This window comes from Canis lupus, chromosome 24 (assembly GCF_011100685.1).
Source record: "Canis lupus familiaris isolate Mischka breed German Shepherd chromosome 24, alternate assembly UU_Cfam_GSD_1.0, whole genome shotgun sequence".
In the NCBI taxonomy this organism is placed as follows: domain Eukaryota; kingdom Metazoa; phylum Chordata; class Mammalia; order Carnivora; family Canidae; genus Canis; species Canis lupus.
The window spans coordinates 41792898-41819731 of NC_049245.1; positions in this window are offsets into that span (position 1 = coordinate 41792898).

The window sequence follows — 26834 nt, forward strand, 5'->3', positions numbered from 1 at the left end:
CTTTTGAAATCAATGTATTCATGATATATGGATGTAGGTCTTCTGACTTTATTCTATCTAGAGGCATAAGAGGTCAACTCTGAGCAAATACTGGAATAGATTCGGTAATACAAGTTAAAAGAATTAAAAAGGAGACCTGGCCAGTTAAGTAATCCATGGCATGAGGGGGACATAGAGACCCAAAACACAAAACAAAACTAAAGGTGGAAGTATAAAAATAATTAATACCTACTACATAATGAACCTACTTCACATTTTCTCATTTGTCCTTATAAAACCGGTCAAAGTAAATAAATATTATCTCCAGTTTATAGATGAGGAAATTGAGGCCCAGAAAGGTTTTGGCCAAGTCAAATGAAAAGAATATTGTGGAGGAAAATATAAACAAATAATATGTGTTTCAAGAGTCCAACATATGAGATCATGTGGACTAGCATTGGTATTACTTTTTAATTAAACTACTACCTATATAGCAAAATTCAAGCGCATTTGTGTTATTCAAGGCATTTATATTGGCCTGTATATTTTATGTAAGAAACGCTAGAGGCTTAAATGAATAATAGCATTATTACGGACGGTTTTTAGTTCCTAAGGAGCCTGGGAATTAGCGTCAGTCCAGAGACGTGTAAATGAAGAGAGCTGCTAAAATTGGCAGAAGAAAACACTCTGTTCCACATAATTGAATCCCATTCATTTAGTCAACAACTTGTATTGAATGACTATTTTTGGTGGGCAGTTTTGGGCAGTGGGGATGCAAAGGTAAATAAGACAAAGTCTTCATTCTCAAGGGGTTCTGTTTAGTTGGGTAGGCGTAGGAACTTTGGCCATTACAATTCAACGTGGAAAGTGCTATACTGGAGATAAGCACAAAACACGCTCGCATGCAGAACACAAACAGAATCAGTCACAGCATCATCCTCCAATGAGAATTCAGGCACCCAGAACAATGGAAGTTTATTCCACCTGCTAATAAGTCCAAATACTGAAGAACATAAAAGAAAGACCAAGCCAGAGAAAGGGACAAAGATTCCCTATGGAAATAATCATGCCCATACCCTGTACTCTTCCAGTTCCAGTTTGAATACCACAAGGTCTTACCACCATTTGGCTAGCTGCTTCTTTGGGGCATATAATAATCTTGGCTGTTAATAGATCAGCATCTTTCTAATTGGTCTCTCACATCCATTCTGGTCCATTTCCCCTCTGCTCCTCACTCTACAGCCCAAAAGCTCTTTTCAAATTGTAAATCAGATCAACTCACCTACCTCTCTCACTGTTTTTAAAACATCAATATCTTCACATGGCTCTTAGAATACTGCGAAATTTTTAGCACAGCCTGCAAAGCCTGCAAAACCTTACCTGGTCTTTAGCCCCACCTCCCACTGCCCCCCCACCCCGCCCCCCACCACCGCTCCTTCCTTTCTCCAGCTATCACTCTTCCAATTCATAGATCTGGGGCAAGCTCCCTCTAGCCAGATGTCCTTTGCATTTGCTATTTTTTAGCTGCAAAAGTCTCTACAGAACTCATTCAGCTACTTGACTTCTCTTTCTGTGTTTCCTAATGAAGGGCCATGTGTTATCCTTTTTTTTAAAAAAAAAATCTATTTTTTATAATAACAGAGTAGACAAACACAGTGACCCAAAGCTCAGTGCTTTCTGAACCAAAAGACCCAAGATCAACTCTTAGCTCTACTAGTTACTGGCTGTGTGACTTTGATCTCAATGTGTTCGTTGCTAAAAACTGGTGGCAATATCAATGCCTGCTCCTAGAATAATTCTAAAGATGAGATTGGATAACACATGTAAAATACTTTTCCATTGTATTTCTAATCAAAATGTATTCTCTCTCATTTACTTTTTTTTCCCTGCCTCTGTTCATGTTTTTTACTGTGTCTGGGTAAATCTAATTTTATGTATCTGTTTGTTCCCAGAGGGAAGTATTGGTTTAAGGACTCATGTCTTACTTCAATTCTAGAAAGAAAAAAAGAACAGTCAATTTTTCTTCTTAAACATTGCTTCTTCATCATCCATTTCTTTTAGAACTCTATTATTCATGTTGAGAAACTGTGACTTCAGTGGAAAACTGCACTGCTCAGAACAGGAATTGGCTCACTTCTGTAAAGGTCTAGATAGTGACTCTGTGTGTCGTATGGTTTTTGCAACTACTCACTTCTGCCACTGCAGTGTCCAAGCAGCCAGAGACAGGGAACAGGGGGGCATGGCTGTGTTCCAATAAAACCGAAGGTTGCCTTTGGCCCAAGAGATAGTTTGCCCACCTGCGGCTTTGAGCCTTGTCTTCTGGGTTCTCTGAGTCTAGCCTTTCATTGTCTCTGAGCTGCTTTTACAACTCTACAGACTGTAAATAACTAAGAGCAATGCAAAAAGAACTGTTGTCCATAGATAGGAAAATTCTGATGAAGGAGGTTGAATTTACTTGCCCCTCAACTCCGCGTGGGAAAAGCCTATTTTGCATCATCTGTTTGTAAATTAGTTTCACCATTCCTTTACTCAATATGTATCTTCCTTTGATTTATCCTTCAAGCTAGTCTTAACAGTTTTACAGATCCCCTCATTAATAATGAGTTACATCTTGAACACATGTTCATTTTATATTTGTATAGAAAGAATGATTTTAACCTCTTTAAAAATTATCCTTTAAGACACATTTTTGGAACTTCTCAGTCTTCGTGACATCTAATTGGTTGTTCATAGTTCTAAATCCTTTTCTGTATCAGGGCAAATTTCAGCACGATATCAGCAAAACAAATTCTTTTGACAACATTCATTCTAGAATTTAGCCATTTACTGAATGGCTTATTTAAATGATGATGTTTCTCATTCCTAAGATCTATTCAATTTCCATGTTTCTTATTTCATTGTTGCTTGTTTTTGTTTTGGAGTTTCTTATCTTTCCTGTGGATGCAGTTTCTTACTTGAGTTTCTTTTTTTTTTTTTTTAAGATTTTATTTATTTATTCATAAGAGACACAGGGAGAGAGACAGAGACACAGGCAGAGGGAGAAGCAGGCTCCCCATGGGGAGCCCAATGTGGGTTCCAATACCAGGACCCCAGGATCATGCCCTGAGCCAAAGGCAGATGCTCAACTTCTGAGCCACCCAGGTGCCCCTTATTTAAGTTTCTTAAACATGCCATCAGAACATAAGCTCCATAAATGCAAGGCATCATGAACAGGGCATGTTACGCATTCAGGGAGTAGTTGTTGCCTTACACTAGATTTTTCTAGATGGATTTAATTGTTCTAATGAGTTATCTTGCAGCTTCCTTGGCTCTAGATACTTCCATGTGCCTAGTTTGGGAGCTATTCTGACTTAGCACATCTATACTTACTTGGGATGCATACACAATTTTGAATGGAATGGATTATCTTATTTTTATTTTTTTCACTCTCTGTGATCATATACACATATGTACACACACACACACACATGCGCACACATACATTTTATATATGCCCTCACTAATCCTCTGAGTCTCAGTCTAGCACCAGTCTTTTAATGGCAGCTTGAGATTCCATGTCGGTGTAGACAAAGGGGATAGTCCAGATCCAGCCATTGAGTGAGGGATACCTTTGTTCACTTCCTGACTTCAAGGCTGAGATGATGGCCTCATATTTCCCTAGGTCTTCAGCTTGCTTTCTTTTCTTTTCTTTTTTCTTTTCTTTTCTTTTCTTTTCTTTTCTTTTCTTTTTTCTTTTTCTTTTCTTTTCTTTTCTTTTCTTTTCTTTTCTTTTCTTTTCTTTTCTTTTTTAAGATTTTACTTATCTATTCATGAGAGATACGCAGAGAGAGGTCTTCAGCTTTCTAAGGTCATAGCCCCTGGCATCAATCTCTGAAGTTCCTTTTTGAGGTCTTTTCCCAAACTTGCATAGCACTTGCCTCCAAGCAAAAAACATGGCTCTGGTTTCCTACCTCCCTTGCCTGTTTGACTCCATTACCTGCACCAATGCCACTCCAGCCAGGGGTGCCCATTTCCAGACCAGGAGGCCGTCTTGAGGAGGTGGTCATCCAGTTCCCAAGACTGGCCATGTCTGTTTTTGTGCTGCCTACTTGTTGTTTCATCGATTGTTGCTATGCTTTAACAGCCCAAGAGACCAAGTCAAATTATGAAAACACCATACCGTCTTGACTGCAATCGTGTCTCTTGTTCACATCGCATAAAATGTTCATTTGAACATTCAAAAGCAAAAGAAAATAAAATGTTGCATCTATATCTGTTGAATTTGATGGAAGAGTCAATTAGATACTTGGAAAGATGTGAATACATGGGAATAATTTAAACTATATTTAAACTATTTGATGAATGTGAGCTTTTTAAAACCTCTAGAAAAGGCTAATGAATGCAGCGCTAATATTCACAAACTGATAAGGGCTTTGCTGCCACTTCCAAAATGCAATATCAAAACATTAAAAAATTCAAAATCACTCCTGAAAGAGTTTTAACCCTTGCATATTTTCCCCCCAGAACCTTCCAGCTCTAAAGAAAACCTGCTAGTCTGGTGTACATACCTGAGCTCCCCTATCCAGCACCTATTAAAACGATAGTATCTTAATGTAAAGGAGGATCATACAAAGAGAGAAGAAATTGAGTGCTTAATGAGTTTGCAGTGATTCCTTTCAAATAAATTTAGCACATTTGCGCATATGGGGTATACATACAATGAGTGACGTTTGAATTTATTCCTTGAAACTTAAATACAAACAGAACAAGCAGACATTTTTGCATTGGGATACCCAAAGATGCTTGCATATTCCTTGCTTTCTCCTCATCAGAGTTTGGGATCGAAGAAACCGGAGATTTTAAAGATGGGCAAGATCAGTTAGCTCAGTGGTAACTGAGGTGATTTTGATTCCCAAGGTACATTTGACAATATCTGGGAATACTTCTGGTTCTCATAATAGGAGATGAATATGCTACTGGCATCCAGCAGGTAGAGGCCAGGGACACTGCTAAACTCCCTACAGTGCCTAAGACAGCCCACAACAAAATTTTATCTGGCTCAAAATGTCAATAGAGCAGAGGTTGAGAAACCCTGGGGCTGACTTCACAATCCCCAATGGAAAGGTGTTTAATTAACTGTATGTATAATTTTATATTTATCACATATATAATCTTTTTTTTCATTTTTTAAATAAATTTATTTTTTATTGGTGTTCAATTTGTGAACATACAGAGCTCATCCCGTCAAGTGTCCACCTCAGTGCCCGTCACCCAGTTACCCCCACCGCCTGCCAACCTCCCCTTCCACCACCCCTAGTTCGTTTCCCAGAGTTAGGAGTCTTTCATGTTCTGTCTCCCTTTCTGATATTTCCCACTCATTTTTTCTCCTTTCCCCTCTATTCCCTTTCACTATTTTTTATATTCCCCAAATGAATGCAACCATATAATTTTTGTCCTTCTCCAATTGACTTATTTCACTCAGCATCACATATACAATCTTATAATTATATATATACACATATTTTGAAGTTTATGTACATCACCTCACTATATGTGTGGGAGTGTTTTATCTCATAGGAGAACATGGTAGGATGTTATTAAATTTGGGGAATTTCCTGCCATAGGTCCCCGTTCTTCCCATTAGTTCTTCAAGGTACGGTCCTGAGTGCTTTCTACTTAACTCATTGAACCTCCATAACACTTCCAGGTGGGTATTATTATTCCTATATTATAAATAAGAGAACTAAGGCCCAGAGAGTTTAAATAGCTTGCCTGAGTCACAGAGCCAATGAGTGGGGGATCCAGGACCTTCCCCCTAGATAGTCTGATTGATCTTAACCTCTTCACAATATTATCTAACTGCTGACCCAGAAAAAATCTTTCGAGTCTTTTCCACTGGAATCTCCACTAGCGGTCCATCTGTCTGTCTGTAAATGGGAAGCTCCTGCGCTGGTTCCCATATAAGCAGTAGTGAAGTCTGAATCATTAAGAAAACTTCAGCAGGGAAAGAAGGCACACATCAAAGCTACAGAGATGAATGCTAATGAGAAGAGTAAACATATAAAACTCCTTTTTTTTTTTTTTTTTTTCAAAAACGATTTGCAAGTCCCTACCAGGTGCTGTTGCAGATAAAGCGGGGTCGCGGAAATAGTTCTCTGCATAGGATGAACAGGAGGTGCGCTGAGCCACAGTCTTAGCCTAGGGTGTTTCTTATAGCTAAGTCGAGCATTACGTTTGATTCATATTGGCTGGATTTCATCACAGGATCCTGGAAGGCCCAGAAAACACCAAAAAAAAGGGCAGACTCAGGCCGCTATCAGAAGAATTTTATTATCCAAGTTGCAACATGCAAATACCCTTTTTGCATTCTGCTTTTTGCAAACAGCGAGTGAAAAAATAAGTAGGAAAAAATGAGGAAGAAAAAAAGCAGTACGATTCATGCTTCACAAAGTCCTGTAGGTTATTACCATGTCTTAAATTGTGAGTTGCAAACACAAGCTGTTCTTAAACAAGAACAAAAAGAAAAAGCAGATGGTTTCTTTTTACATCCTGTGAAACTTTTCCTGAATGCAAGCGTATGTTCCCTTCTCCCCAGCTGGCATGCCCATGCAAATGATCCGTTTTCTGTCATTTTGAGAAAATTTTTGATCTCCATCCCCCATCCCATTCTAAATGCCAAAATACCTAGAAATGAGAACAGGGAAAAGGATTGCCAAAATATTTTTATCAAAATAAGTCTCTGAGGCTCCATCACTGCAAACCTGCTCAGAAACACAACTGGGCTTATGACAGGTATCACCATCATCTTATCATTATTATTAATATTATTCTGTATGTTATGTATGTTTCTTCCAACAGACAAGTTTATTGATAGTCAATTGCTTTTGCCATATGTGACATAGTGGGAAGAACTAAAATTTGCAGTTATATAAATTCTGGATTATGTAGACTCTTGGATTTGCATTTTAGCTCAGTGACTTATTAAATTACTGTACACCCTAAAGAAAATTATTTAAGATGTGTCTAAAATTACTTATTCTGTGGGACTGTCAGTTTGTTCACTTACAAAATGGAGGCAGTGACATCTACCTTTGCAGGGAGATTTTGAAGATCAATTTCTGTTTGAGAGGCACTGCATGAAATCTTGTTTGCCACATTCATATGAATAATGAGAGCAATAGCACTTATTTCATAGGATTATTTGAGAACGAAATAAGACAGCACATTATTTGTAAAGCATTCATGAAGTGCCTAGAACATACTAAGTTCTAAATAAATGGGAGTTATTACTGAGTTGTTATTGTTTTATTGTTATTGTTAGTCTGGAAGAGTATATGGGGACCCGAAGAGTCTCAAACAGTCTTCAATTCCCCTCAATTATCTGCATTGTTTTAAAACAATTTCCCACAAATGTTCACTGGTATCCTGGCTTAGGTGGACAGCAGTTGCATTAGCTCCACTACAGATCTTAGTGGCCAATAAAGTGTCTCTCTAGTTAATACTTAATTCTTCTTAGGCCTCAAGAGTTTTCAGAAGAGGATGTTGAAATTTTTCTGACCAGTTTTATATTATAGCTGGATACCTCTGTTAAGGCCAAAAGCTACCCTTGGTTTAGTATGAGTTATTTATTTCTACACAAAAACTTATCCCCAAAAAAGAAAGAAAAACATTTGAATCACACAATTTTTGGGAATTAGATATCCAGGAACAGCATAGCTGGGTGGTTCTGGCATGAGGTCTGTTAGGAGATTGCAGCCAATTTGTTAACCAGGGCTGCAGTCATCTGAAGGCTTGACTGGGGCTGGAGAACCAGCTTCCAAGATAGCTCCCTCACTCAGCCATTGGCTTGAACGAGCAATTAGAGAGGAAGAGAGAGAAGCCATAGAGCTGTTTATAACCTAATCTCAGATGTGACATGTCATCATTTTCTTTAATTCTGTTGGTCACACATACCAACTTGGTATAATGTGGGAGGTCTCTACACAAAGAGTTTGAATGCCACAGGTGGGGATTGTTGGGGCACATCTTGGAGGCTGGCGACCATAGTCCCTGGCCCAGTAATTTATAGTAAAATAACTAAGTACAACTAGATGAGGATAAAGAGCAATACTACCTTCCACATGAATTCACAGTCTAACCATTAATTGAATATCCAATTCAACTTCTCCTTCTTCCAAGGAGCTCCCCTGACAAGATGTATTTTCAATCATCTCCTTCCTATGAATGTTGACAGCATTTGTTCATGCCCCTGGGCTTTAGCAATGTCATCTTACTCAATTTTTATTTCACAAAAGCTGGCCTAGTCACCTCGAGGGCAAGGCTTATGTCAAATTCTCCTTTGGATTCCTTAAAATTCCTAGCATGTGCTAAGTACATGGAATCTGTAAAAGTTCAACCCCAGCTCTGTGACCTTTCCAATGGATAGGCCTGAACGGTGAACATTCCTGTTTAAATTGCCTTGAAGTTCTCTAAAATCCCGAGTCATTAAATTATAGTTCCATCTTGGCCATTACATACCGTATAATATAAACAAGCCCATGCACACTTCTACTGAAAGCTTTCTGCCCTGCCTCTCCCTTTGCTAGAATATTCTTCCTGTAGATATCTACCTGCATACCTTGCTCCTTCACATTTGTAAGGAAGTGCTTTGCTCAAATGGTGGCTCCTCATTGAGGCTTGACCTCAACCATGTTATTTAATACAGCAATCAATGTGATTGTTTTTAGCTTTACCTCTTGAATAAATGAATTGGGATAATATTTTTCACAACAGAATTTGAAATAAAGTCTTTGCCGGTGAGTCTCCAGCTAAGTAGGTATTTCAATTAACAACAACTACATTCTCAAGAATTCTGATTGTTTGACTTCCTTCATATATAAGTAGTTTATGATCCACTATACAAAGCAAAAATATTGTAAATAAGAGATAAAAAGCTAATGTAAAAAAATTATTCTTGTAAATTCACTAAAGCTATCATACAGAAGTTGATAGACTTTATTCATCAATTCAGTAAAAACCACATTCAACTATCAAGTCACTAGTTTGAGTGACTTGATCTCAAAGGGTAAAATAAATAACAGAATTGATGCACAAACATTTTTATTCCTTATAAAGTATATCTATTGTCCCAGAGCAGTGGTTTTCTTTTTTTCTTTTTAGCTTTACCTCTAACACTCTAAGTATGGTGGTATCTGCTTTTTAGATTAGGATATATGCTGAAAATTTACTCCTCCTTTTGTTCTCAAAATGGTAATTCTGTGAGAAGTTAAAGCCAATAGATCTTGAAAAGAAATTACATGATAATAATATAACTTTGTAATCAAATATTAATGTTTTTCTACATGTTTATTGTGCTGTTAAACTAAATGATTTCCATGCATAGATGAAATAAACCACACATATTCTGCAACAAAAGAAATGGTAAATCAAATATCTGGCTATTGAGCAATGTTTTCTCTATTTTCAACACTTGCAATGTCCTTATTTCTGAATTAATCCCTAGAAGAAAGTTTGAACCACAGAGCAAAAAATGGAAGAAAATGCTCTTCTGACAAGGAGGCTTGCGTTCTAATTGTATAATTATCAGAGTCCAGCATTCACAAATTTACATCTTGTAGTGGTGTTTAACTTGTTTTACTAATCTTTCATTTGGATAAAAGCTTAATTAATTCTCCCTGAGTGACAGTGTTTTCTTTGGAAGATCGTGTTTAACCTCTTACATTAAAATTCTATACTCCTTTCATCTAATACAAGCAACATACAAACAATTAAGGCACCTACATTAAAAGGTCTGGGATCCCAAGGGTTGACATGCAGCCCTAATAATTTGTGGCAAATTGGTGTGGAACCTGCTTGACTGCCACTTCTTAAATGGCCCCTTACTTTACTTATCACTAAGAAAGAAGATAAAGGCAGCATTCCGAAATGCACATTTAATTAAAAAAAAAAAAAAAAAGGATTTAGTAGGTAAAAGACCCAAAGAATCTATTACTGATAGTAGGTCCCTGAAAAATCTGGGATGAAAGAAAAAAAAAATGCAGTAATGGAAGTAAGACCAATAGTCTAAAGAATTCTTCCACTAAGAACAATTCTTATATAAGATGAATTCAGTTCACCTTATATATTTTTTCAAAATTTCATAGTCTTCCAAGTATTTTCTTATTGAATTGATGCTGTGAACTTGTTAACAAGCATTAACAACACTGTCCTCTGTCCTGAGAGAGGTGGTCAATCTATTACACATGAGATTAGTTTTGAAATGACATTGATCTATACACCGTCTATGATGTAGGGAGCAGTGGTGGATGTTTTAAGAAAAATAGGACTGGGGAGGTGAGATTGAGTGTGGTAGCCAGACTTCTGAGATGGCCACACTCTTGTATAATTGGAGCGTGGGAATGATCACTTGCCTCTGTGTAACAGATACAACAAGGTGGTGGGAAATCACTTCCATGATTAGGTTACAAAAAATAGTAACTTTCATATCTGCCAAGAGACTATCTTTATTGCCGGCTCTAATGAAGCCAGCTACCATGACAGAGAAGCCCACAGGGCACAGAATGGAGGGTGGCCTCCAGGCAAAACTCAGAACGTGATAGGCTCAGTCCAACAACTCAAGAGGAACTGAACGCTGGCAACAACCACTGAGCTACCTTGGACGTGGATCCTTCCCTGGTTGATGACTTCAGATGACACCCCAGTCCTGGCTCCCACCTTGACTGCACTGTTTTGAGAGAGCCTGAAGCAGGGAACCCAGCCCAGCTTGCCTGACCCACAGAGACTGCAAGTTAATAAATACATGCTCTTTCAAGCTGCTAAATCTGGAGCTAATTTGTTCAACAGTTATAGATAACCAGGCCAGAGTGACCTTTGAAAGAAACCTTTAAAAAAATAGATCCTTGTTTACCAAAAAACCAAACCATAAAAATAGCAGAGGAAAAAAAGACCACTTGGTGGAATGGGAATAATACTTTGCTATCTCGCTGCTCTGCAAAGGAGAGAAGGCTCTTATGGGAGTCAAGTACAAATGGAATCCATAAATACTCTAGGCAATGGCGTTTGGGGTGAAGGGAATAACAGGATTATAAATAGAAAGGAACATAGCCAAACACTCTTTTCCTCCTTTCACGTGACTTGTATCTTTCTTCCATCTCTTACCAGATGTGGTAATATAGAACCCGGCCTTCTCAAGGGCTTTCCCTACGGAGCTCACAAATACCTCATATGCGATGTTCTTGATTTGAATCTATTTGATAAAACCATGTCATTCATTTTTGTAACATTTTTAAAATTTAGTCCAGCAGTTTGAATTTTACCATTTTGAGACCAATTTACAAAATGGATCGGGATTGACACCAGGTTGCCAATGTGCTGTTTTAACCAATAAAAGGCATGCCGACATTCACTAACAATATTCTACTATAGCTGATTATCATTTTATGAAGAAAAATACTTTTTGGGAATGATAAAGAAAAAAGTCTCATAATAAGTGATCATTCTTTAAAATTAAATGTTTAGTGTTATAAGAAACTTAATCATGTTTTTTTTTTTAAATCCTGCTATGAAGCAGTGTAAATTTTGCTACATATGTGGACTAATTTTAGGAACCACTGATTTGGTCTATATAATTCTCTTATCAACAAGAATCAATAATAATTCCCTTCCATTTGACAACCCAACGCCAGATCAGAATTAGAGTCACCTAATCTTAGAGTGATATCTGATTTTGGCTTTGCTGTATAAGTGTAGTTGTGCTCACCAGGTAAAATATAAGATGCCCAATTAATTGGAATTTCAGATCAATACAAGCAACTTTTTAGTATAAGCATGTCCCACACATGGAATAAGTACTACATGGGACATACTTATATTTTTTAAAATAATGTATTTAAAAACTTTAAAATAAACTATTTAATATTCAAATTCCACTGGGCATCCTGTACTTTTATTTGGTGCTTCTAGTCATCCTGGCTGTGGAGTGAGTTACTCTAGAAAAGTAAAGACAAACGTAAATAATTATTACTTCAGCTTAAGGTAGAGTTTAAAATAAATAAAAGTTTTCTGCGTGGAAGAGGGGAAGATTTTTCCCCTTGGAGCTTACATTTACTTGATAATAATTGCTTCTACATAAACTATACTTGGAACTCACTTAATGAGAATCATATCTCTAGTGTAGATGTGTGGTTCTCTCCCTGGCAGTCGAATTTTTCACATGAGCAACTGGGGTCAGGAAACACAATGACCTCACCTTTCTTGCCAATGAACCTACGTCTGAATCAGTTGAACAAAAGCTTCACTGTGATCTTCCTCCTGTCATCGTCTTGAATCCTTTCTTCAGCAAGGACACTCTGCAGGGCTCTCACTGCATACCAGCCAACTCAACCACACACCCATACTTTTTTTGGAGACTCAAATGACTTTCTTATGTATTAGTTACCCCCCTATATGGGGAAAAAATGAAAGGTATCCACTGGAAATTCTTAACTATTTGAAGATACAGGTATATATAAAACCCCAAACTTGAGTTTAGCCCTCTTTGTAAAAAAAATAAAATAAAAAGATCATTCTCAGTTGTAAAGGTGTTACAACCACAATAACTCCAAGATGAGCCTTTGATTATCTGAGAATATTGAAAACGAATCTTAAGGTACCTGGTGGCTCAGTGGTTGAGTGTCTGCCTTGGGCTCAGGTCGTGATCCCAGGGTCCTGAGATTGAGTCCCGCATGGGGGTCCCCGCAGGGAGCCTGCCTCTCCCTCTGCCTGTGTCTCTGCATCTGTGTCTCTCATGAATAAATAAATAAAATCTTTAAAAAACAACAAAGGAAAAGCAAAAGAATCTCAAAGAGTGCCATCACTCTTGGGTACAATTCTACTTTATCACCATGTTCTCCAACTGTCTCAATTTACCTCAGATTCGTGTTCTACCCTTTGATAAACAGAGATCTAGCCCCAAAGCTTCATTCCACAGATGAGGAAACAAAGGCTGAGAGGGAATGAAAGTATGGCCCAAATTCTAAGACCAGATTATCACTCTTGAGGAAACGTTTTCTCATCAGTATCCTAACAACCATTGCCGACAAGGAACAAGGGATTTAAGTGATGTTGCTGTATTGCCAGATGTAAAAATTTACAGTATGGGGAAGGTAAGCATGTTTCCTAAAACCACCAAGCAAGTCACAGAAGGTGAGAGTTGGAAGGAGCAGCTGACATCATCAACCACATTCGTCTTCTGCATGTCAGAACCAATCAATGCTCACCGGAGAGAATATGGCCTCCCCAAATCTGTACACTGGGTTCCAAGAGTGTAGCCCTAGCTTCTGCTAGGTCACACCCCCTCCTGGAGGACAGCGTGCTGAGTAATTCCCAGGTCCTCTGTCTATGCTTTTCCAGCAAGTTTTTGTGCTAAGTCCAAGCTTATTGAAACATGGCCCTCAGTTTCCCTGGATCTTAGATGGCCGGGTGCTTATTAAAAGCGCCGAATCCCAGGGGGTAGAGACCTGCCATCTGCATTCTAACAAGGCTATTTCTGATGCATTTGCAACCTTGATAGCCCTTCCCTGAAACATAATTTAGTTCCTTATTCGTTCTTCCATTAACTACTTTCCGAGGCCTTGGTGTGCAGTGAACCATGCTAAGCGCAGTGGCAAACAAGGGGTGTAAGAGATATTTCAGGCACTACAGAGATGTTTCCTGGATTCAGATCGTAGATGCATCATCTGCCAAGAGCATTACTCTGAGTTTCTAGAATCTTGGGGAAAAAATTAAGTGTGTGTGTGTGTGTGTGTGTGTGTATAACAGCACATGCAAGTTGTGTTACAGCTCTCTTGGTAACAACTCACAGATTTCCAACCAGAGCAGGGATTTATTGTAAAAGATAGCGGATACCTACAGACCCAAGGCAGGATGTTCTCAGAGATCCAGAATGAGGGAGCTCACATGCTGTGTTAACTCTCCCTCCATCATTTATCCAGATGTTTCTATGGGTATCTGGATCATTCTTCTCTTACCCTCTCCTCCTCTCCCTGTCTCTTGGTCTCTTTCTCTCTCCAGGATGCACTCCCCTACTTCTCTCATCCACAAAGAACTACAGAATTCAGTGCTTGGAGTTCATTTTACCTGGAAGCTTCTTTCTCCATCATTATAACTTAGTTCAAACACTGACCCCTAAGAAAGGACTTTCCTAGCTAACACATACTGGGTACTCTGCCATCTGCAACCATGGCTCACAGAATCCCTCATTATTTGACAATCACCTCTTATTTAATTGCTCATGTCCTATTCTGTTGTATATTTCCTTTATAGCATTTATCCAAAGCTGAAAGTATCATGTTTATCTATTACTTTACCCACGTAATTTCTATCATATTATGCCAAAACACGGGCTCCATGCAGAGGGGTGCTAGGGCTAGCTCGCATAGGCTCATGACAGCTATCAAATAATCAGGAATTTTGTGAGCCAGTTGTTAAACTCTTGGTAGCTTGAAACTGATCGTGGCAGGAATATTTGCACTGTAAAAATTCACAAATGCTACAAATCAGGACTTTAAAAAATTTTCCCCAAACACCAGCACACCAGAGGTTGCTGCCCTTTCTCTTTGCACTGGTGACACCTGATGCATTCAACATTGAATGTACATGGAATCAACAGCTGCATGAGTTTTCTCATTTTAAATAGTTTGTTTTTCTCCTAAATGCAAAATCCTTGGGAAATTTTCCCACACAGAGTAAGTTGTTCATGACTAAACAATTAACTACGGCAAAGTAGCAAGGTTGTGTTGTAACTAGGGCTGGTCCACAGATGGCTAGCTGTGCCCGTGGGGGTAGAGGTACCATTTCCAGAAAAGACACTGGGTAAGCAAAGAGAGAGAGAGAGAGAGAGAAGAAAAAAGTGTTTATCACATTTATCTCTCCTATTGGATTAGGACCTTTGTGAGGCTGAACTGATACCTTATTCAACCTTTCAGCCCCTCTGCTAATCAGCACACTTAGTGAGGAATGAGTAAAATTTATTTGTATTAAAACGTAATTTTGTACGCTCATTGTGGAGTCTTACCCAAGTCTACCATGGATGCAAATAAGTTCAGAAAAGTATTCAGAACCTTTCCCCACTGACCAGCAAGGCTCTTTAATAAAAAATGACTTGGGGACAGCAAGGACTTCATTTGAAACCTTTCTTCTGAAGCTCACTTGCTTTATTCAAGGAAACCAATAGAAGGAGTGAATCCAGGGACAATCCTCTGTTGCCTAAACCATTAGAAGAACACCTCAGGCCAAATGGGATGAACGTGCCCACCAGACTCCGCGCTGTGTTAACACACCACATATTGCAGGCCCTAATGACAATAATGAGCCATTTTTGATGAACAACCCAATTTTTAATTTTGCCGTTGTCCAAATATACAGTAATAACAAGGGTGATGCAGAGCTCTTTTATAATTCTACCCCTTAGGTGAAGGATTTAGAATAGTAGTTAAAATCCAATTCCCTCTTTCTCTCAAATAGTGTAATCAAAGCGCTGTGTCTCTATGTGGCTGCTTCGCTGCCCAACGAATAGGTTTTTTGCCTTTTTCTCCAGAAAGGCTTTCCAGCAAGTTGCTGTTGGTGAAACGATCTCGACAAAGTTTTGGAGCTAAGAGTGATCCTCGAACATAAAGCAGTGTGAAATTAAGCGGCCGTGCGGCGTTCGCGGTGGCTCTTCCCATTTGTCACAAACCCACAGCTAATTAAATAGAGGTAACTTTTCTCCTCCTTGTCCCATTGATCGAGCTCCAGGCTTGGTCTGTAAGCAGGTTTTTCTGTGAATTGTGGTCCACTGTAAAAATCTGTTAACTCAAAGGTATTTGAAAGTTTTCTCTTCCATGGCCCCAGAGCAGGCTAAAGCACTTCACAGCAATGACAACAATCTTGGAAAGGATAGTTTTCTGAAAATCGCCTGTAACAAGCTACCTGCTTAAGACAGAAAGCCGGGTGGGCACGACTTGCGGACACCCCCACCACCTCTCAGGTCCCCGAGGATTGGCTGTTTCTCTCCTAGTCCTGGGGACTTGTCTCTAGCTACATTTTCAGGCACGTATCTGACGGTCAGGGATCATTTTGGGAGGCCGCTCTAAATTTCAGCTCAGAGGGAAAAAGAGAATCACAATGTTCAATTTATGGTAAAGTCTGTTGAGTGATAGCAAGATGGAGAGCAAACTCGCTCTACATAAAGGCTTTTTAAATCCAGTCCTGAATCAAAAGCAAAAGTAATGATGCCCAAAAGTTACATTTTCTTAGTACCCCCATTAGACAGAGGAGGGGGTATTCTGGTCAGAAACTGGCCGTGTTAGCCAATTTCCTTCCTTACTCCTGTGTTTCATAGCTTTTTTTGTTCCAATAAAGACAAAAATGAGCAACGAGGCAATGAGCTAGAGCTACTACTTTACCCAGATACTGGGAAGGTTGGAGATGCTCTCACCCGGTCCCCAGAGTGATCTTTGGCTGCCTTAGGCCACCTCCACCCCAGGCCACCCTAACTGAATTATGCTCTCCCCTGTAATAGGAATCAGTAAAGAGCACTCTCAGAGTGAGCCTCAACTCTGGATGCACATTTAGAATCATCTGAGAAAGTGAAAGAATGACCGAGAGTGGGCGTTGGATCCTGGGGGGCATTTATTCAGTTGGTCTTGGGTTGGATTCAGGTGTAGTAATTTCTAGAAGTGATACAGAGCAAATGGTTTCAAGAGTGTCAAAATAGGATGAAAATTTTGGCTCACTGGGGTCCCTCAGTGAGTAGCCTTGCATGTGGAAGGCAGGTGATCCACTCCACTGAACGTGGGCATGATTCCTCACATGGAGATTTGAGATTGTAGCTTAGGGGCAAAGCAAGTCTGGGACACGTGCAATCGAGGCATGAAGACTCGTGGCCACAGGTCCATTTAAGTGAGTGAAGAAGTCCTGGTGGGGGCCACAGTGAACAGAGAAGCCATGCCCTGTCCAAGTGGGCCAGGCTCAGCTCATCTCCAGACAGTGGCACAGGCAGGAAATTTTGCCAGATTGTCCAATTCCTCAGGAAAACCTCTGAACTGGATTTCTCTATGCAACTCTTGGTTTTTCAATTGTGGCCCTTTCCCCTCTTCAACACAGGACAGGCTAAAGGATACGTCTTTGGGCCCTGCCACCTGTGGAACATCTCCCGGCCCTTAGACCTCAGGGCCAGTAATCTGAACCATTGCCAAATGGATTTCCCTTTGACCATTTCCTCAATGCCCCTTCTTTAGCGGGTGCTGAAGACATAGAAGTTGGACATGCTGCTTAATATTCCGCCGATGAGAAAAGCATTTGGATATAATAAGGACTTGTTGCCTTGAAAATACTGTGAACAGAGTCACTACTATGAGAGTGAACAGAGTCACTACTATGAGCACCAAGGGAAATAGAAATCTGTGGAACAATGATACTCGAGGATAGGCTTCCTTAAATACAAATCAAAGCCACAATGAGATGCCACTTTACACCGGTGAGAACGGCTAAAATTAACAAGACAGGAAAGAACAGATGTTAGTGAGGATGTGGAGAAAGGGGAACCCTCTTGCACTGCTGGCGGGAATACAAGCTGGTGCAGCCACTCTGGAAACAGTGTGGAGGTTCCTCAAGAAGTTAAAAGTAGAGCTGCCCTATGACCCAGCCATTGCACTACTGGGTATTTACCCCAAAGATACAGATGCAGTGAAACAATGGGACACCTGCACCCCAATGTTCATAGCAGCAATGTCCAACAATAGCCAAACTGTGGAAGGAGCCACGCTGTCCTTCAACAGACGAATGGATAAGGAAGATGTGGTCTATATACACAATGGAATATTAGCCATCAGAAAGGATGAATGCCTACCGTTTACATCCACATGGATGGAACTAGAGGATATTATGCTGAGTGAAATAAGTCAGTCGGAGAAAGTCAGTCATCCTATGGTTTCACTCAAATGCAGAAGATAAGAAATAGTGCAAGGGACCATAAGGGAAGGGGGGAAACTAAGTGGGGAAAAATTAGAGAGGAAGATAAACCATGAGAGACTCCTAACTCTGGGAGACAAAGGGCTGCAGAAGGGGGAGGTGGGAGGAAGATGGGGTAACTGGGTGATGGGCACTGAGGAGGGCACTTGCTGTGATGAGCACTGGGTGTTATACTATATGCTGGCAAATTGAATTTAAATAAGATATTTTTTTTAAAAAAAGGGATAGGCTCCCTTGCTACCTAAAGCGCCGTCAGAAGGGGTTGATGGTGGAGAAGGCCTGCAGAGCCGGGCAGCACATGTGCACTGGGCACCTGACGTTGGTGGCAGATGTGACATCAGCAGAAAGTAGGGCAGAAAGAAGCAATAACCTCAGTGGGCTCCATAAATAAGTATGACTACGTCCCTGCCTTCTAGGAATTTACATCTTTGAGGAGGAGACAGACAATAAACAAAAATAGGTCAGGAGTGTGGGAGGAGAGAGGAAGAAGGTGAGCGGGGAGGACTCCAAGCAGGTGCACGGACACCAGCCCTAACCCTGAATGAGGCAGGCAGGTGTGGGGAGCGGTGGGGATCCTGCAGCGCAGAAGTCACAGGATCCCACATGTTTTAAAAAGGATCCCTCAGCATGGAGAACTCCGGTGATAAGAATATGCCCATGGTAAAATCTGGAAGCCCAGCTTGAGGAGGACAGTGCAGTCCTCCAAGCAACAGAATGTCTCCAAGGCCAACTCAGAAGTTGGGGGGTGGAATACTGGGGAATGCAGATGAGGAAGGTAAGAACAGCAGATGCCTCACACGGTTGGCTCACAGGGGATCTTCCTTCCATCCCCCTGGCCAACTAGTGCTTGCCTCCAGCCACATCCTGACACTAAGAACCAAAAAGCATTACAGACTCACCAACCCCAACTTGAGGAAAAGAAATTCCTCCACTCGCGATGCAAAGGTCCTAGGGTTGTGGAAGTCAGGAGAGTAAGAAAAGAGAATGATGGCTTTTACTCCATAAACAGCCAGCAAATGTTTGAGTTATGGATAACAATTAAGTCCTAATTGGCAATAATGTAAATCTCCTCCGAATAGATGTGGTAAATATTGAAACAAACGAGCTGCTATTTTTCAGACCTGGATGGCAGTCAGTCGAAATGAAAAGCTAATTTCAGCCTCGGAGGCAAACTCTGTATTTTAATCAAGTGTGACAAAGTGGGAACAATAAATTGGCATTTAAGGTGAGGGGCTATTTACTTTCCTGCTGCAGTGCTTGGGATGATAAGTCGCGCTGCCCCCTTGCAAAATGAAAGCAAGATACGACTTTGATCTGGAGCGTAAGGAAACATCTGGGGAGCTGGCCAGAGGCAGAGTTCAAAGACAGCTGAGAGCTGAAGGCGAATGATCCACCTTCCCAGATGTCTGGTGCTACGGGGGTATCTTCTGCTATTTGACGCTCCACACCTTCGCTGGCCAATGTAAGTAGTCAACGGTTATACTGAGAATCATGAAAATAAAGGGTGTGTGTACGTGTGCATCGTTTTTACCATGCTGCAACCCAGCATTAAAATCTAATTATTAAGGATCTAAAATATCAGTTCTGTAATTAATTTACTCAAGAAGTATTAGCTAGGTGCCAATCATGTCCAAGGTGTTGCTATGATGACTCCCACTGAGGAATCATCGGGAGGCAAAACATATAAAGTCCCTTCTTTCTGGTAACTTACCTGCTAATGAAAAATAAAAGCAGCTACAACTTTGATTTTTATTCTGAAAGCCTGGACTCTTCTGTGTTATTTGCACTGACATGGATCTTCTTTATAGCACCCCTCCTCCCCACCGGGTTAGCTACTTTGGCTATCTCCACTTCAAAAGTGGAAGTCCTTTAGTTTTGTTGACTGTATCCTTTGCTGTGCAAGAGCTTCTTATCTTGATGAAGTCCCAATAGTTCATTTTTGCTTTTGTTTCTTTTGCCTTGTGTATGTTGGCAAATTGAACACCAATAAAAAAAATAAATTTATTATTAAAACACAAAAAAAAAAAAACCAAAAGTGAAAAGTCCTCTGACACAGAGAGGTTGAGCAATGAGCCCCAAATCACACAGCTTTGGCTACTGGGACAGAGCAGTGAACCAGGCAATGTCCTCTTTGAGCTTCAGATTTAGAGGGGAAGAACACATTAAAGGGAGGATTGAAGGCATTACACCTGTTATAAAGGAAATGTGTGGAGTTGGGGCGCGAGGGGGGCTGGTGGTGGTGGTAATAAGACCCAACCTAGCTTGAATTTTTTTATTATAGCAATAACTTGTCATATGGCCTCTCATAAACATGCATCTGTTTTCCCGAGTAACATGTCTGGCTGATTCGAGGACAATAGTTGGCTTTGATCTTTGCTAAAACTGGCAGTCTAGAATTTGAATTTTCTCTCTCCAAACTCATTTTAACCTTAAATTCTATTAGGGGTGGGCCGAGCACAAGAGGGTGAGCTGGATATTTTCTAACACATTAAACTTCTTGAATCAACCAGTGTATATAATTTATATATGTAATGTTCTGAAGATTTCATATCTTCTGTAAGTCTCTGTCTCCATATAAATTATTTATATGTTTTAATATTTCAATAAAGCCAGTAGGGTTCATGTTGCTCTGAATCGCTCATTCTAATACTCAAGAAAGAAAATCAGCTTGTAAAATATTTGCCTTATTAATCTGAACATATTGAGGGGATTTTCTTAATTGTTCAGGGTTTAAGGGTATGATACAAAAAAATGAAAAGAGAAGAAAAAGAAAATTCTTTCAGGCTCTGAGTGTCAGGTGGTGTCCAGGTGACCCAGTGCTGTGTCCTGGGATAACTCCTGCTCTGATTCTCCAGCAGGGAAAGGGACATGGAGAATTTTAGGAAATAACAAAGAACAAAAAAGAACGCCGATTTCCTAAATAAGCTTTGTTAATTACCCGACGAAGGAATTGTGAGCTTTCTCACTTTAGTGGGGACAGTCATGACACAGTGAAACCTCCAAGTTTCCAGATCACATTCTCCAAAAGTGTCTGTAGATGGGCTTCCAAGCTCCAGGCAGAAAGCATAAAGCCATAGAAGAGTCCATTTCCTTGTATATCATCAACACATTTGGCAAGTTAGTCATCCTGTCCGTTCCTCAATTTCCCCAATTGCTAATGGGGATGATAATTGTATCCATTTCGTAAGATCGATATGAGAGTTCAATTAGTCAATATAAAAATAATTCCTAGAAGGAGTGCCTGGGTGGCTCAGTGGTTGAGCGTCTGCCTTTAGCTCAGGTCATGATCCTGGGGTCCTGGGATCGAGTCCCATATTGGGCTCCCCATGGGGAGCCTGCTTCTCCCTCTGCCTGTGTCTCTGCCTCTCTCTGTGTCTCTCATGAATAAATAAATAAAATATTTTAAAAAATAAACAAAGAATACCTAGACCAGCACTTAGCACAAAGTCAGATATAAGCCACCATGTTGTTCTGGTTGTTAGGTACTCATTTCACAAATATTTTTTGGACACCCACAATATTCTCTTCTAGCTGTAAGGGATCTTACAAATTAGACTAGGCCTCTATTCATCACCGTATATTCTCATAGGAAAAATAGGCGAACAATACGTAAACGAGCTAATTTCAGCTTCCATTAAGGTCATGAAGGAATCAAAAGGGTTGATGGGACAGGATGCTTCCTTGGGTCTATTAGGGGAATCAGAGAAGCCTTTTGCGGAGGTGACATTGGAAGTGAGGCCTAAATGGTGGAGAAGGATCTGCCTGAGAGAAGAACTGGTGAAAATGTTCCACACACACAGGACAAGGAAGGTAAGGATCTTGCCCTGGATTATGTCAACTTGTTAGAGGGTAACAAGATATTGGGGATGGGAGTGGGGTGGGGGTGGGGAGCTTTTGCGGGGGCAGGATTAGACATGAGGCACCAGAGGTGAGCTAGAGCCAGGTGCAGTCGTGTGCAACTGGTGAGAGGTTGGCTCCTCCATCAAGTATACTGGGAAGCCACTGGAATCACACTGAGCTCAGAAATAACATCCTCTATCTTAAAAGCAACCCCTGGCTGCTGTTTGAAGCCATTTATCCAGATGGCCAGAGGTGACACATGTTTCCCAAACACAGAGGGGAGAAAGTTGGAGGGATTTACCATGACTGTGGATCTCACAGGTGTCAGAGCCCAAGGAGGACAAAGTCCAACATCTTCATTTGACAAAGAAGGAAACCACACATCTCCCAATACATCAGCCCCAACTTGAGAGAAATGTTGATTGCTTTGTAAGTGCAGGTGCTGAATAAATTCAAGACGAGGCCTGAAAGCACAAGCTGCACCTGTGCTCTGCTCCAGAAACAGGACCCTCACCAGGTTCTTTATTACCCTTTAGAAAAAAAAAAAAAAAGGTTCTTTTTCCTAAGTCTTCCTGAAAATATTCCTGCAGCCCCATGTCCATACTCACAGCCTGGCGAGGCCTACACAGACAAGCCGTGTGCAGGGACCCACCTGAGGACACGTCTAGGAAATGAAAAGAAGGAAAAAGGACATCGGGAACATGCTCCCCACTTGAGGCCTGTGCATAGGGACGCAGCCAGCAGAACCTCACGCATGTTTGGGCTCTGTTAGGGCAGCAGGTCCAAATCCTAGGTCATGCCCTCTTTAGGTAGAACGTGGATCTTCAGTGAAGGAGAGAAAAAATGAAAAGCACGTGCCTACACTTGGCACCTGAGAACCAGAGCCCAGCAGATGGGAGTTGAAAAGAAGTGTGCTGATGCCTGAGGCTTGTCTTAATTTGTTATGTGGTTCCACTTGTTTCTCTTTTTAATGGTTCACTTAGCCAAACTTGGGACTCGGGGGGGTGTTTGGGGGGGGTGGGAATATCAATCTTAGAAGTTGCCCAAACTCTTTTAAAAAGAATTTAGGATTCAGGTGGTTAGAAACAAGTTTGAGATGGATTTCACTATTTAATGGATGCCATCACATGCCTGCAATCCCCAGGAGGCAAACTAAGTACGCGGTTGGGTGACAGCTAGAGCAGAAGCATTAAAAAAATTGATTTGGTGGTGGGGGTGGGTAGGGGGGGAGGGGGCAGGGGAGTAATAAGTTAACATTTTATAATGATAAGGTCTAAATAATAATTGTGGGGGCTGATGGAAATTTGTTGGACATCCATTCATGTTTGTGTTATTTATAGATTATTTTGAACTCTGCATGAAGTAGGAGTTTAGGCCATAATCTTTGTAATATTAAGGGTACCTAAAAGGCTTAATTTTGAAAGAGGCAACAAGATGATGTATGAGAAGTGCCTTGGTTTATTCCAGAGATCTTGGTTGATAAATGTTAGTGCTGTCCTTCTCTCCTACCCTGGTTCCAAGCTCAGTCCACAGCGTTACCCCTGCCTTAGATGTATTTTCATCTTACAGATTTTAAGAGTTTTGAAGGGCACTATTTTATATGATTTTCACAAGCCTGTAACATAACCTGCATGAAGAGGCTCTGGCAATCATTGGATTACTCGTGGCATGTTAGAGTCATTCTTTAAATATGAGCTGAACCGATTTTTTGCTTCAGTGTAGGTTTCAAAAGAAGGTAGTGGGGAGGAGGAACTTGAGAGTCTATTCACAGTTAATACCAGTGACAAGACAAATTTTAAGAATACTCTTCCTATAAGACTTTGATAACGTATTTTTCTCTAAAACACATCTTGTGGCTCTGGAGTTAGCACAGGTCTTGGGAATAGAGGTTGGAGTCCTAAATGAAAATGAAGACAAGTCTGTGTAATCTAATATCTAAGAGTTTGATGGCTCTGAAAAGGTTTATCTTCTTTACACTGAGTATGAGAAGACATGGAGAGATTATCTAACTTATGAAAAAGAACTGATCCTAATCAAATCTAATTTTACCTAGAACCATTGCCCCATATTTCATTCATAAGCTTTAAATATTCTGTATCCTTCTCTACCTTGTTTATGGAGAAAAATGCTGCCCATCACAGCACCCGAATAAAAAGGTAATTTTAGCTCTTTAGAACCGTTTCCTCTCTGCAAAATCCCTTGTCCAAGGTATGATTCCTCTCATCAAGGCTGGGCCAAAAGAGATACGGAGATGGAAGTGGTCAAAAGTAGAAATAGAGATCTATTTCACATTCCTCTTCTCAAAACGGAGACTTAACTTTCTGATTCCACAATAGGAGGCAAAAGCTTTATGAACCTCATTACACAGAGAGGCTTAGGTGATTCGCCCAAAATCCCATTGCTGGAAAATTATTGTGAGGAGATATGAACTCTGCCCCTTCAACTCCCAGAGATTTTTCAGCCATGCTACACCAGGAAATAGAGTCCCATTTAAACTGGATTCAATGGGTGACAGGTTGAAAAAGGAAGAGAAATGTTCACTTTTTCTAGCTGACACAATCTTAACACTGACCTTGGCTACCACGAACAGACCAAGTGGGAAGCCCCCCTTCTCCTTGGTCAGTCTTTTCACTATGACCACATTAAAATGTAGCCATTCCTTACCCTAATTTGTCAAGTCTGTTCCTCCCTGGTGAATCTTCATTCATGGATTTATACATGCATTTCTTGTTCATTCATTCATTCAAACAAGTATGTAAGCACTTACCAAAATCTAGATGCGCTTCTGGGAACAGGGGCCAAAGTGCTGAAGGTAGCAATGGCCCTAACTTCTGGAGCTTATGTTCAACTGGAAAGAGAGAGAGAAATGAAATAAATGATAAAGGGAAGAGCCAACACCTCCTTGGACAAAGATCAGAGGGGCCATGTGATCAGGAGAGGTAGAGCAGCCCTGAAGGTAAACACTCCTTCTCCGTTACCTGCTTCTTTTGCTTCATCTTTTCTCATCTCTGACTTCAGAGTAGCAAGACCTAGAACAGCCATAGTATCAAGAGAAATAAAAAAACTAAAAGCCTCACAACTCTATAATCAAACAAAATGGAATCCTGGGTTTAAATAAATGTACCAGGTAAAGACAGAGTTATTCCGACTGACAGAGTAGAGAACCAAGATTCCTACCTGCTTGCTCCATTTCCATTTTGCAATAGCTCCTGGGTGATGGGCAGTGCAGAGGTCCATGGAACCATGGAGGCGCTGGACAGCTAAACTGGAAATGAGTAGGTTACAGGACTAGCCTAGAGGAAAGATCAAAAGGGCCTGCTCAACTTGCTTTTAAGGAAGGATCCTGGTTGGTGTAAGCAAAAGAGTCATTGTGGCTCAACTGCACGCTCCAGGGTCAGACTTTCTCTATAAGGATATGGGGTATGCGTTCTCCCCAGAGCATCTCTCCTCCATCTTCTTCTTCAAAAATGGGAAGGCTGTTGGTAACCGGCCAAGAATTTAGGGACTCAGTATTGTGTCCAAATGGAGTTTCATCTCAACATGGCTTTCATAATTGGTGTGATGTTCAAAGAGTTACTCATTCTAAAAATTTTATTTTTTTAAGATTTTATTTACTTGAGAGAGTGAGAGAGAGAAGGGAGGTAAGGGGCAGAGGGAGAAGGGGGTAAGGGGCAGAGGGAGAAGCAGCCTCGCCACGGAGCAGGGAGCCCAATATGGAGCTCGGTCCTGAGACTCTGGGATCATGACCTGAGCCAAAAACAGATGCTTAACTGACTGAGCCACCCAGATGCCCTCATTCTAAAAATTTTAACACAAACAATAGATCTAGAAAATGTGCATGCATCCTATTATTGTTGGTTTATTCTCAATAGGCTTTTGATAAATCATACAGATGACTCTTAGATTATTTCCATGTCAACACAGTGGAATAGCCCTCGGGGTGGGAGTGGGGGGTAGTAACAAAATGAAAACAAAAAGGTACCTTGTGGGAAATGAGGCAATTTGACATTTTAATGTTGGCTAAATTCTGTCAATTTTTTTCTTTATTGTATTATTTCACCTACCCTTCTCCTCAGAGAAAGATTTCCAAAAGCTGAATTTTAGAATCTAATAAACCTCATTAAATCTCTCCAGAGCTTTACCACCTGCCAGCTCTGTGACCTAGAGCAAATAATTTAACTTCCCTTTGCTTAGTTTTGTACTATAAAATGGGTTGTGGGCATTGGACTGGGTGAGATCACCTATGCTAAGAATTTGACCCAGTGCTCAATAAATGATAGCAATCATTATCTGAAGCGTATCTATTATGTGCTTGTGTGTATATATAGTGTGTGTGTATAGTGCATATATACACATTATAGTGCATAGTGCATAGTGTATAGTGCATATATACAGACAGACATTATATATATAACTTAAATATTAACATGTCCTGGCACAGGACTTCATCTAGAGTCTGTGCTCTAAAATTGACTGTTTTTGGTGAATAATTCTTAAGTTAAATACTCAGATTTGAATCAGCCACGTATGATAACACACCAACTGTGACCAAGACTTGCATCTAACAGGCATTTTTTGTATGAATATCTCCTTCAGTCTAACATATGGCTATGTGAGGTCTATACAGCAGACTGGGGCAAATGTGATTCACTGCAGAATCAGACTATGTGGAACACCAGGGTGGCTCAGGGGTTGAGCATCTGTCTTGGGCTCAGGGCGTTGATCCCAGGGTCCAGAGATGGAGTCCTGCATCGGGTTCCCTGCAGGGAGTCTGCTTCTCCCTCTGCCTGTGTCTCTGCCTCTCTCTCTCTCTGTGTTTCTCATGAAGAAAGAGAAAGAAAGAAAAAGAAAGAAAGAAAGAAAGAAAGAAAGAAAGAAAGAAAGAAAGAAAGAGAAAGAAAGAAAGAGAAAGAAAGAAAGAAAGAAAGAAAGAAAGAAAGAAAGAAAGAAAGAAAGAAAGAAAGAAAGAAAGAAAGGAAGGGAGAAAGAAAGAAAAAGAAAGAAAGAATCAGACCATGTAACTTGAAATCTTAACCTTCTTCCTACTG